Raw genomic sequence first — 11796 nt, 5'->3', positions numbered from 1 at the left:
AATTCCCTCTGGTAAGCTGAAATCTGTCCACAGGTGTATTTAGGTGGACTCAGAGGCAGGTAAGTACTTTAAACATGCTAACTCCTTCAAATCTCCTTGGTCTGTGGAAGTTTGCCCCCAACCCCTACCATATGAAGAAATAATCTTTCCCTTGCTTAAAATCTCTATAGTGTACCTACTGACTCTAGGAAAGGAAATGCCTCAGCCCACTGAGATCCACTCCCACCATGCTTCTTTTTCTCCAGGGCCACAGGAAGAATCAGGTCCCAGCACAACCAGGGAGAGAACTGCCAAGTGGGCTCATGGAGGATATAGACTCCAAAGAAAGCAAAATCTTGTTAATTTGTTTCTGGGAATATGTATTGTTATGACTGCCTTCCCAGCCCACCACTATGCTTCTCCCAGTACCACTCTTTGTGAACTTACACAACTTATAGGGTTTACTTCTTATCTTGGTAACCCACACAAGATTGTTTTTGACCAACTAACATATGTTACCATGGCAGCAATGTACCATATCACTTAGAAGCAGCTGACCTGAGAGAATTGCAGAATAGCTTATTGAAGACTGAAAATAATGACAGCTGAGAAAAGCTACCTGCAAGATTGGGATGCTGTGCTACAGGATGTAGCATATGCTTTTAAGCAGTAATAAATATATAGTGTCGGTTCTTTCATAGCTAGAATACATGGTTTTGGAAACAAAGAACGTTTCCAAACATTCCTTGCCCCTCTGATTAGGAGTTACCCCCCTGGTTATTAAACCTAATGAGCCACATTTAGAGTTTTTGTTTCTGTCTCCATAATCTTGAGCTTTGCTGGTCTAGAGGTCTCAATTCCTGAGAAGGAAATCAACAGTCAGATAAGTAGGTTACTTTACTAGCTGGGTGATTAATCCTGATTGCCATGGGAAGATGGGATTCACTGAGATACCTCTTAATATTTCCATGACCATTAGTGAAGGTAATTGGAAGACTACGATAGCCCAATAAGATAAGACTACTAAGACCCTTTATTTATTTTTTATTTTTTTATTATACTTTAAGTTCTAGGGTACCTGTGCACAACATGCAGGTTTGTTACATATGTATACATGTGCCATGTTGGTGTGCTGCACCCATCAACTCGTCAGCACCCACCAACTCGTCATTTACATCAGTTATAACTCCCAATGCCATCCCTCCCGCCTCTCCGCTCCCTATAATAGGCCCTGGTGTGTGATGTTCCCCTTCCCATGTCCAAGTGATCTCATTGGTCAATTCCCACCTATGAGTGAGAACATGCGGTGTTTGGTTTTCTGTTCTTGTGAAAGTTTGCCAAGAATGATGGTTTCCAGCTGCACCCATGTCCCTACAAAGGACACGAACTCATCCTTTTTTATGACTGCATAGTATTCCATGGTATATATGTGCCACATTTTCTTAATCCAGTCTGTCACTGATGGACATTTGGGTTGATTCCAAGTCTTTGCTATTGTGAATAGTGCCACAATAAACATACGTGTCCATGTGTCTTTATAGCAGCATGATTTATAATCCTTTGGGTATATACCCAGTAATACGATGGCTGGGTCATATGGTATTTCTTGTTCTAGATCCCTGAGGAATCACCATACTGTTTTCCACAATGGTTGAACTAGTTTACAATCCCACCAACAGTGTAAAAGTGTTCCTATTTCTCCACATCCTCTCCAGCACCTGTGGTTTCCTGACTTTTTAATGGTTGCCATCCTTACTGGTGTAAGATGGTATCTCATTGTGGTTATGATTTGCATTTCTCTGATGGCGAGTGATGATGAGCATTTTTTCATGTGTCTGTTGGCTGTATGAATGTCTTCCTTTGAGAAATTTCTGTTCATATCCTTTGCCCACTTTTTGATGGGGTTGTTTGTTTTTTTCTTGTAAATTTGTTTGAGTTCTTTGTAGGTTCTGGATATGAGTCCTTTGTCAGATGAGTAGATTGCAAAAATTTTCTCCCATTCTGTAGGTTGCCTGTTCACTCTCATGGTAGTTTCTTTTGCTGTGCAGAAGCTCTTTAGATTAATTAGATCCCGTTTGTCAATTTTGGCTTTTGTTGCTGTTGCTTTTGGTGTTTTAGACATGAAGTCCTTGCCCATGCCTATGTCCTGAATGGTATTACCTAGGTTTTCTTCTAGGGTTTTATGGTATTAGCTCTAACATTTAAGTCTCTAATCCAGCGTGAATTAATTTTCATGTAAGGAGTAAGGAAAGGATCCAGTTTCAGCTTTCTACTTATGGCTAGCCAATTTTCCCAGCACCATTTATTAAATAGGGAATCCTTTCCCCATTTCTTGTTTTTGTCAGGTTTGTCAAAGATCAGATGGCTGTAGATGTGTGGTATTATTTCTGAGGGCTCTGTTCTGTTCCATTGGTCTATATCTCTGTTTTGGTACCAGTACCATGCTGTTTTGGTTACTGTAGCCTTGTAGTATAGTTTGAAGTCAGGTAGCCTGATGCTTCCAGCTTTGTTCTTTTGACTTAGGATTGTCTTGGCAATGCAGGGTCTTTTTTGGTTCCATATGAACTTTAAAGCAGTTTTTTCCAATTCTGTGAAGAAAGTCATCGGCAGCTTAATGGGGATGGCATTGAATCTGTAAATTACCTTGGACAGTATGGCCATTTTCACGATATTGATTCTTCCTATCCATGAGCATGGTATGTCCTTCCATTTGTTTGTGTCCTCTTTTATTTCACTGAGCAGTGGTTTGTAGTTCTCCTTGAAGAGGTCGTTTACATCCCTTGTAAGTTGGATTCCTAGGTATTTTATTCTCTTTGAAGCAATTGTGAATGAAAGTTCATTCATGATTTGGCTCTCTGTTTGTCTGTTACTGGTATATAAGAATACTTGTGATTTCTGCAAATTAATTTTGTATCCTGAGACTTTGCTGAAGTTGCTTATCAGCTTAAGGAGATTTTGGGCTGAGATGATGGGATTTTCTAAATATACAATCATGTCATCTGCAAACAGGGACAATTTGACTTCTTCTTTTCCTAACTGAACACCATTTATTTCTTTCTCTTGCCGGATTGCCCTAGCCAGAACTTCCAAAACTATGTTGAACAGGAGTGGTGAGAGAGGGCATCCCTGTCTTGTGCCGGTTTTCAAAGGGAATGCTTCCAGTTTTTGCCCATTCAGTATGATATTGGCTGTGGGTTTGTCATAAATAGTTCTTATTATTTTGAGATATATTCCATCAATACCGAATTTATTGAGAGTTTTTAGCATGAAGAGTTGTTGAATTTTGTCAAAGGCCTTTTCTGCATCTATTGAGATAATCATACGGTTTTTGTCTTTGGTTCTGTTTATATGCTGGATTATGTTTATTGATTTGCATATGTTGAACCAGCCTTGCATCCCAGGAATGAAGCCAACTTGATCATGGTGGATAAGCTTTTTGATGTGCTGCTGAATTCGGTTTGCCAGTATTTTATTGAGGATTTTTACATCGATGTTCATCAGGGTTATTGGTCTAAAATTCTCTTTTTTTGTTGTATCTCTGCTAGGTTTTGATATCAGCATGATGTTGGCCTCATAAAATGAGTTAGGGAGGATTCCCTCTTTTTCTATTGATTGGAATAGTTTCAAAAGGAATGGTACCAGCTCCTCCTTGTACCTCTGGTAAAATTCGGCTGTGAATCCGTCTGGTCCTGGACTTTTTTGGTTGGTAGGCTATTAATTATTGCCTCAATTTCAGAACTTGCTATTGGTCTATTCAGGGATTCAACTTCTTCCTGGTTTAGTCTTGGGAGAGTGTAAGTGTCCAGGAAATTATCCATTTCTTCTAGGTTTTCTAGTTTATTTGCAGAGAGGTGTTTATAGTATTCTCTGATGGTAGTTTGTATTTCTGTGGGGTCGGTGGTGATATCCCCTTTATCATATTTTATTGCGTCTATTTGATTCTTCTCTCTTTTCTTCTTTATTAGTCTTGCTAGTGGTCTATCAATTTTGTTGATCTTTTCAAAAAACCAACTCCTGGATTCATTGATTTTTTGGAGGGTTTTTTGTGTGTCTATCTCATTCAGTTCTGCGCTGATCTTAGTTATTTCTTGCCTTCTGCTAGCTTTTGAATGTGTTTGCTCTTGCTTCTCTAGTTCTTTTAATTGTGATGATAGGGTGTCAATTTTAGGTCTTTCCTGCTTTCTCTTGTGAGCATTTAGTGCTATAAATTTCCCTCTACACACTGCTTTAAATGTGTCCCAGAGATTTTGGTATATTGTATCTTTGTTCTCATTCGTTTCAAAGAACATCTTTATTTCTGCCTTCATTTCATTATGTACCCAGTAGTCATTCAGGAGCCGGTTGTTCAGTTTCCATGTAGTTGAGCGGTTTTGATTGAGTTTCTTAGTCCTGAGTTCTAGTTTGATTGCACTGTGGTCTGAGAGACAGTTTGTTATAATTTCTGTTCTTTTACACTTGCTGAGGAGTGCTTTACTTCCAACTATGTGGTCAATTTTGGAATAAGTGTGATGTGGTGCTGAGAAGGTATATATTCTGTTGATTTGGGGTGGGGAGTGCTGTAGATGTCTATTAGGTCCGCTTGGTACAGAGTTCAGTTCTATTCCTGGATATCCTTGTTAACTTTCTGTCTCGTTGATCTGTCTAATGTTGACAGTAGGATGTTAAAGTCTCCCATTATTATTGTATGGGAATCTAAGTCTCTTTGTAAGTCTTTAAGGGCTTGCTTTATGAATCTGAGTACTCCTGTATTAGGTGCATATATATTTAGGATAGTTAGCTCTTCCTGATGAATTGATCCCTTTCCCATTATGTAATGGCCTTCTTTGTCTCTTTTGATCTTTGATGGTTTAAAGTCTGTTTTATCAGAGACTAGGATTGCAACCCCTGCTTTTGTTGTTGTTGTTGTTGTTGTTGTTGTTGTTGTTCTCCATTTGCTTGGTAGATCTTCCTCCATCCCTTTATTTTGAGCCTATGTGTGTCTCTGCACGTGAGATGGGTCTCCTAAATACAGCAAACTGATGTATCTTGACTCTTTATCTAATTTGCCAGTCTGTGTCTTTTAATTGGACCATTTAGTCCATTTACATTAAGGTTAATATTGTTATGTGTGAACTTGATCCTGTCATTGTGATATTAGCTGGTTATTTTGCTCGTTAGTTGATGCAGTTTTTTCCTAACATCGACGGTCTTTACATTTTGGCATGTTTTTGCAATGGCTGGTACCGGTTGTTCCTTTCCATGTTTAGTGCTTCCTACAGGGTCTCTTGTAGGGTAGGCCTGGTAGTGACAAAATCTCTAAGCATTTGCTTGTCTGTAAAGGACTTTATTTCTCCTTCACTTATGAAACTTAGTTTGGCCAGATATGAAATTCTGGGTTGAAAACTCTTTTAAGAATGTTGAATACTGGCCCCCACTCTCTTCTGGCTTGTAGAGTTTCTGCCGAGAGATCTGCTGTTAGACTGATGGGCCTGCCTTTGTGTGTAACCCGACCTTTCTCTCTGGCTGCCCTTAACATTTTTTCCTTCATTTCAACTTTGGTGAATCTGACAATTATGTGTCTTGGAGTTGCTCTTCTCGAGGAGTATCTTTGTGGCATTCTCTGTATTTCCTGAATTTGAATGTTGGCCTGCCTTACTAGGTTGGGGAAGTTCTCCTGGATGATATCCTGAAGAGTGTTTTCCAAATTGGTTCCATTTTCCCCCTCACTTTCAGGCACACCAATCAGATGTAGATTTGGTCTTTTCACATAATCCCATATTTCTTGGAGGCTTTGTTCATTTCTTTTTCCTCTTTTTTCTCTAGACTTCTCTTCTCACTTCATTTCATTCATTTGATCTTCAATCATTGATACCCTTTCTTCCAGTTGATCAAGTCAGTTACTGAAGCTTGTGCATTTGTCACGTATTTCTTGTGTCATGGTTTTTATCTCTGTCAGTTCGTTTATGGCCTTCTCTGCATTGATTATTCTAGTTATCCATTCTTCCGCTCTTTTTTCAAGATTTTTAGTTTCTTTGCACTGATTACGTAGTTCCTCCTTTAGCTCTGAGAGGTTGATCGACTGAAGCCTTCTTCTCTGCACTCATCAAAGTCATTCTCCATCCAGCTTTGATCCGTTGCTGGTGATGAGCTGCATTCCTTTGGAGGGGGGGATGCACTCTGAATTTTTGAATTTCCAGCTTTTCTGCCCTGCTTTTTTCCCATCTTTGTGGTTTTATCTGCCTTTGATCTTTAATGATGGTGACATACTGATGGGGTTTTGGTGTGGGTGTCCTTTCTGTTTGTTAGTTTTCCTTCTAACAGTCAGGACCCTCAGCTGTAGGTCTGTTGGAGTTTGCTTGAAGTCCACTCCAGACCCTGTTTGCCTGGGTATCAGCAGCGGAGGCTCCAGAAGATAGAATATTGCTGAACAGTGAGTGTTGCTGTCTGATTCCTGCTCTGGAAGCTTCGTCTCAGGGGTGTACCCCACCGTGTGAGGTGTGAGGTGTCGGTCTGCACCTAGTGGGGGATGTCTCCCAGTTAGGCTACTCAGGGGTCAGGGACCCACTTGAGCAGGCAGTCTCTCCATTCTCAGATCTCAAACTCCGTACTGGGAGATCCACTGCTCTCTTCAAAGCCGTCAGACAGGGTCACTTACCTCTGCCGAGGTTTCTGCTGCTTTTTGTTTAGCTATGTCCTGTACCCAGAGATGGAGTCTACAGAGACAGGCAGGCCCCCTTGAGCTGCAGTGGGCTCCACCCAGTTCAAACTTGCCAGCAGCTTTGTTTACCTACTTAAGCCTCAGCAATGGCGGGCGCCCCTCCCCCAGCCTTGCTGCTGCCTTGCAGTTAGATCTCAGACTGCTGTGCTAGCAATGAGGGAGGCTCCCTAGGTGTGGGACCCTCCCGTCCAGGTGTGGGATATAATCTCCTGGTGTGCCATTTGCTAAGACCCTTGGTAAAGTGCAGTATTAGGGTGGGAGTTACCCAATTTTCCAGGAGTTGTGTGTCTCAGTTTCCCCTGGCTAGGAAAAGGGATTCCCTTCCCCCTTGTGCTTCCCAGGTGCAGTGATGGCTCACCCTGCTTCAGCTCTCGCTGGTCGGGTTGCACCAGCTGACCAGCACCGATTGTCTGGCACTCCCCAGTGAGATGAACCCAGTACCTCAGTTGAAAATACAGAAATCACCCATCCTCTGTGTCGCTCGTGCTAGGAGCTGTAGGCTGGAGCTGCTCCTATTCGGCCATCTTGCTTTCAAATCCTGAGATCCTTTAAAAGGAACTTTGGAGTCACTGCACCAGACAAGGAATCATACTAGATAGGCTTCTTGAGATAAAGTCTTCTGCACAGCTTCTCAGAGATGGTATAACACCCATCCACATAATGACTTCCCAGCCTTCTTGGCCAAGGGTCCTTCCAACCTTTACTCAGACACCTCCTTAGAGAGAGGTCCTGAGGTCATCAGACTCACGTGCCATGACAGCTGAGCTGAGATCTGCCTACATATGACCTTCACTATTTACAAGACAAAATAGTGAAAAAGTTGCATTTGGATACAAGTGTGTTCTGAGGGATTCCATTCTCCTTGGTGTACTAATGTTTCTTTTAAAGTGCTAATAATAGCTCCCATTTAGAATTTTAAATAACATAACAAATGTAAAGTAACTAATGTGTCCTCTGGATCATGGTAAATAATGAATACATTTAACTCCCTTTACCTTCTCCCTTTGCTATTTTTTCCATACCAGGATTTATACATTTTTAAAAAACTAAATCTGCTATCAAATGACAGCTTTAAATTTAGTTTTAAAATTTGTTATTGTATATACTTATGGGGTATAAAGTGATGTTATGGTATATATATATACACAATGTACAGTGATTAAATCAAGTCAAATAACATTTTACCACCTCAAATACTTAACATTTTTTGCAGTGAGAACATTTGAAATTTACTCTCTTAGCAATTTCAAAACATACAATACATTATTATTATTAACTATAGCCACCATGATGTACAACAGATCTTTAAAAACTTATTCTTCCTGCCTAACTGAAACTTCGTACTCTTTGACCAACATCTTTCCATTCCCCCACTTCCCAGTCTCTGGTAATCACCATTACAGACTCTGCTTCTATGAGTCCAATTGCTTTAGACTCCACATAATAAATGAGATCATGCATCATTTGGCTTTCTGTGCCTGGCTTATCTTGCTTAGCATGATGTCTTACAGGTTAGTCCATGTTGTGGCAAATAACAGAATCTCATTCTGTGTTAAGGCTGAATACTATTCCACTGGGTATATATACCACATTTTCCTTATCCATTCATCCACTGATAGACACTTAGGTTGTTGATTCCATATATTGGCTATTGTAAATAGTGCCACAATGAGCATGAGAGTGCAACTATCTCTTTGACATACTGATTTCGAATCCTTCGGCTATACCTCAGAAGTGAGATTGCAGGATCATATGATAATTCTACTTTTAGTCTTTTGAGGAACTCCATACAGCTTTCCATATGGCCACATTAATTACATTCTCATCAACAGTGTACAATGATTTCCTTTTCTCTACATCCTCACCAAAACTTATTATTTTTTCTCTTTTTGATAATAGCCATTCTGACAGGTATAAAGTGATAGCTCATTGTAGTTTTAATTTGCACTTTTTGATGATTAGTAATGTTGAGAATTTTTTCATATATCTGTTGGCCAGTTGCATGTCTTCTTTGGAAAAATGTCTGTTCAGATCCTTTGCCCATTTTTAAATTGGGATTTTTGGTTTCTTGCTATTGAGTTGTTTGAATTCCTTATATATTTTGGATATAAATCCCTAAATAGATTTAAGGCTCACAAATACTTTCTCCAAACAAAGCCTCCAGCTTTATTCTTTTTACTCAAGATTGCCTTGGCTATTATAATTTTTTTACATATTTGGCTGTCCTTGAGCAACCTCCATGAGGTGTGGCAGTCACAAAGCCATGTCTCCGTGTATGTGCTGCCAGAAAAGTCTTGATGGTTGGTTCCTAATAGACTCACAGGGTTGCACTGCCATATTAAATTTACACAAACCATTCATTTTCAAACTTTCAGACTCAGAAAATTTCATCATCACATCAAGATCAGAGCCATATGTTAGGCTGGACTTACATGAGCCAAGATTAGAAAATTATGCATACAACCAAATCACCATATTTTGATGAGAAACTGTTGTCATAGGCCTAAATTTCTCAAGTTTTCTATATGATTACCTAAGCATCTGTGAAGGCTTCTGTCACCCCACTTGAGCTTGGATACCACATACTAGATCACTCCCCCCTTGCATGAATGTCTTCCTCACTATAAGTGGCTTCCACTCCCACTGCTAGACTGCCCTCCCACAGGAAGGGCCTCCTCACCTTACATGTATTCTGACATCCCAAGCCCACTGGAGTTGCTTAGTGCAGGGTGTCCAAGCCCATGTGGGGTTAGTAGTGTGACCACATTGGAAGAAGGCCTGGTGTGAGTGCTTTCCCCACCCCACACAGATCTAGGCACCCTACTCTAGATTGCTGTGGCTACCCACCCTGTCAAGGTCACTGTTGACACTGTGGTTTGTTTCTTTCACAAAAGTTTTGTTGCTTTTTAAAAGAACTGGAATCAAGATACTTAGAACCAACAAGATTTTCAAGGTCATGACCCTTCTTTTTTCTTCCATTATGAGGGTATAACCAGGAAAATTTGTTAAGCAAACAGTACAGTAGTCCTCCCCTATCTGCCAGGAATAAGCGTTAAGACCCTCAGTGGATGTGAGAAACCACAGGTAATACTGAAACCTATATACTGTATACTATGCTTTCTCTTATATATATATACCTGTGATTAATTTATAAATTAGGCATAGTAAGAGATTAACAATAGTAACTAATAATAAAGTAGAATGGAGATGTGGAAAGATGGCAGAATAAGAACAGCTCTGGTCTTCAGTTCCCAGTGAGACCAATGCCGAAAGCAAGTGATTTCTGCATTTCCAACTGAGGTATCCTGTTCACCTCATTGGGACTTGTTAGGTGTGGGTGCAGCCCATGAAGGGTGAGCAGAAGCAGGGTGGGGCGTTGCCTCACTCAGAAAGTGCAAGGAATTGGGGGGTCTCCCTATCCCAGTCAAGGGAAGCCATGAGGAACTGTGCTATCCAGTCCAGATACTACACTTTTCCCATGGTTTTTGCAATCCGCAGACCAGGAGATTCCCTTGTGTGCCTACAAAACCAGGACCCTGGGTTTCAAGGACAAAACTGGGCAGCTGTTTGGGCAGACACCAAGCTAGCAGCAGGAGTTTTTTGTTTTTGTTTTTGTACCCCAGTGGCACCTGGAACCCCAATGAGACAGAACCGTTCACTCCCCTGGAAAGGGGGCTGAAGCCAGGGAGCCAAGTGGTCATGCTCAGTGGGTCCCACTCCCACAGAGTCCAGCAAGCTAAGAACCACTGGCTTGAAATTCTCACTGCCAGCACAGCAGTCTGAAATCAACATGGGAAGATCGAGCTTGGTGGAGTAAGGGGTGTCCATCATTACTGAGGTTTGAGTAGGCGGTTTTCCCTTGATAGTGCTTAGGAGGCCAGGAAGGTTGGACTGGGCAGAATTCACCACAGTCTGCCAAAGTGGCTGTGGCCAGACTGCCTCTCTAGATTCCTCTTCACTGAGCAGGGCATCTCTGAAAGAAAGACAGCAGCCCCAGTCAGGGGCTTATAGATAAAACTCCCATCTCCCTGGGACAAAGCAACTGGGAGGAGGGGTGGCTGTGGGCACAGCCTCAGCGGACTTAAACGTTCCTGCCTGCTGGCTCTGAAGAGAGCAGCAGATCCTGACAAAGAGGGTCCTCCCAGCACAGCACTCAAGCACTGCTAAGGGACAGACTGCTTTCTCAAGTGAGTTCCTGACTGGGACAAATCTCCCAAAAGGAGGTGACAGATACCTCATACAGGAGAGCTCCAGCTGACCTCAGGCAAGTGCCCTTCTGGGATGAAGCTTCCAGAGGAAGGACCAGGAAACAACCTTTGCTATTCTTCAGCCTCCACTGGTGATACCCAGGTAAATAGGATCTGGAGTGGACCTCCAGCAAACTGTAGGAGACCTGCAGAGAGAAGATTTCTGTGAGAAGAAAAACTAACAAACAGCAATAACATCAACATCAACAAAAAGGAACCACACACAAACACACACACACACACACACACACACAAAGCCCATCCAAAGTAAATCCACGAAGATAAGGAAAAAGCAGTAAAAAATGCTAAAAATTTCAAAAACCAGAATGTCTCTTCTCCTCAAAATGATCACAATTCCTCTCCAGCAAGGATACAAAACTGGACAGAGAATGAGTTTGACAAATTGGCAGAAGTAGACTTCAGGAGGTGGGTAATAACAAATTCCTCTGAGCTAAAGGATCATGTTCTAACCCAATGCAAAGAAACTAAGAAACTTGAAAAAAGATTAGACTAATTGCTAACTAGAATAACCAGCTTAGAGAAGAACATACATGACCTGATGGAGCTGAAAAACACAGCATGAGAACTTCATGAAGCTAACACAAGTATCAACAGCAGAATCGATCAAGCAGAAGAAAGGATATGAGAGACTGAAGATCAACTTACTGAAATACGGTGTGAAGACAAGATTAGAGAAAAAAAAATAAAAAGGAAAGAACAAAGCCTCCAAGAAATATGGGACTATGTGAAAAGACCAAACCTATGATTGATTGAGGTCCCTGAAAGTGATGGGGAGAATGGAACCAAGCTGGAAAACACACTTCAGGATATTAACCAGGAGAACTTCCCCAACCTAGCAAGGCAGACCAACAT

This window comes from Macaca fascicularis, chromosome 7 (genome assembly GCF_037993035.2).
Source record: "Macaca fascicularis isolate 582-1 chromosome 7, T2T-MFA8v1.1".
Classification (NCBI taxonomy): Eukaryota; Metazoa; Chordata; class Mammalia; order Primates; family Cercopithecidae; genus Macaca; species Macaca fascicularis.
Note: the sequence above shows the minus strand (reverse complement) of the source record.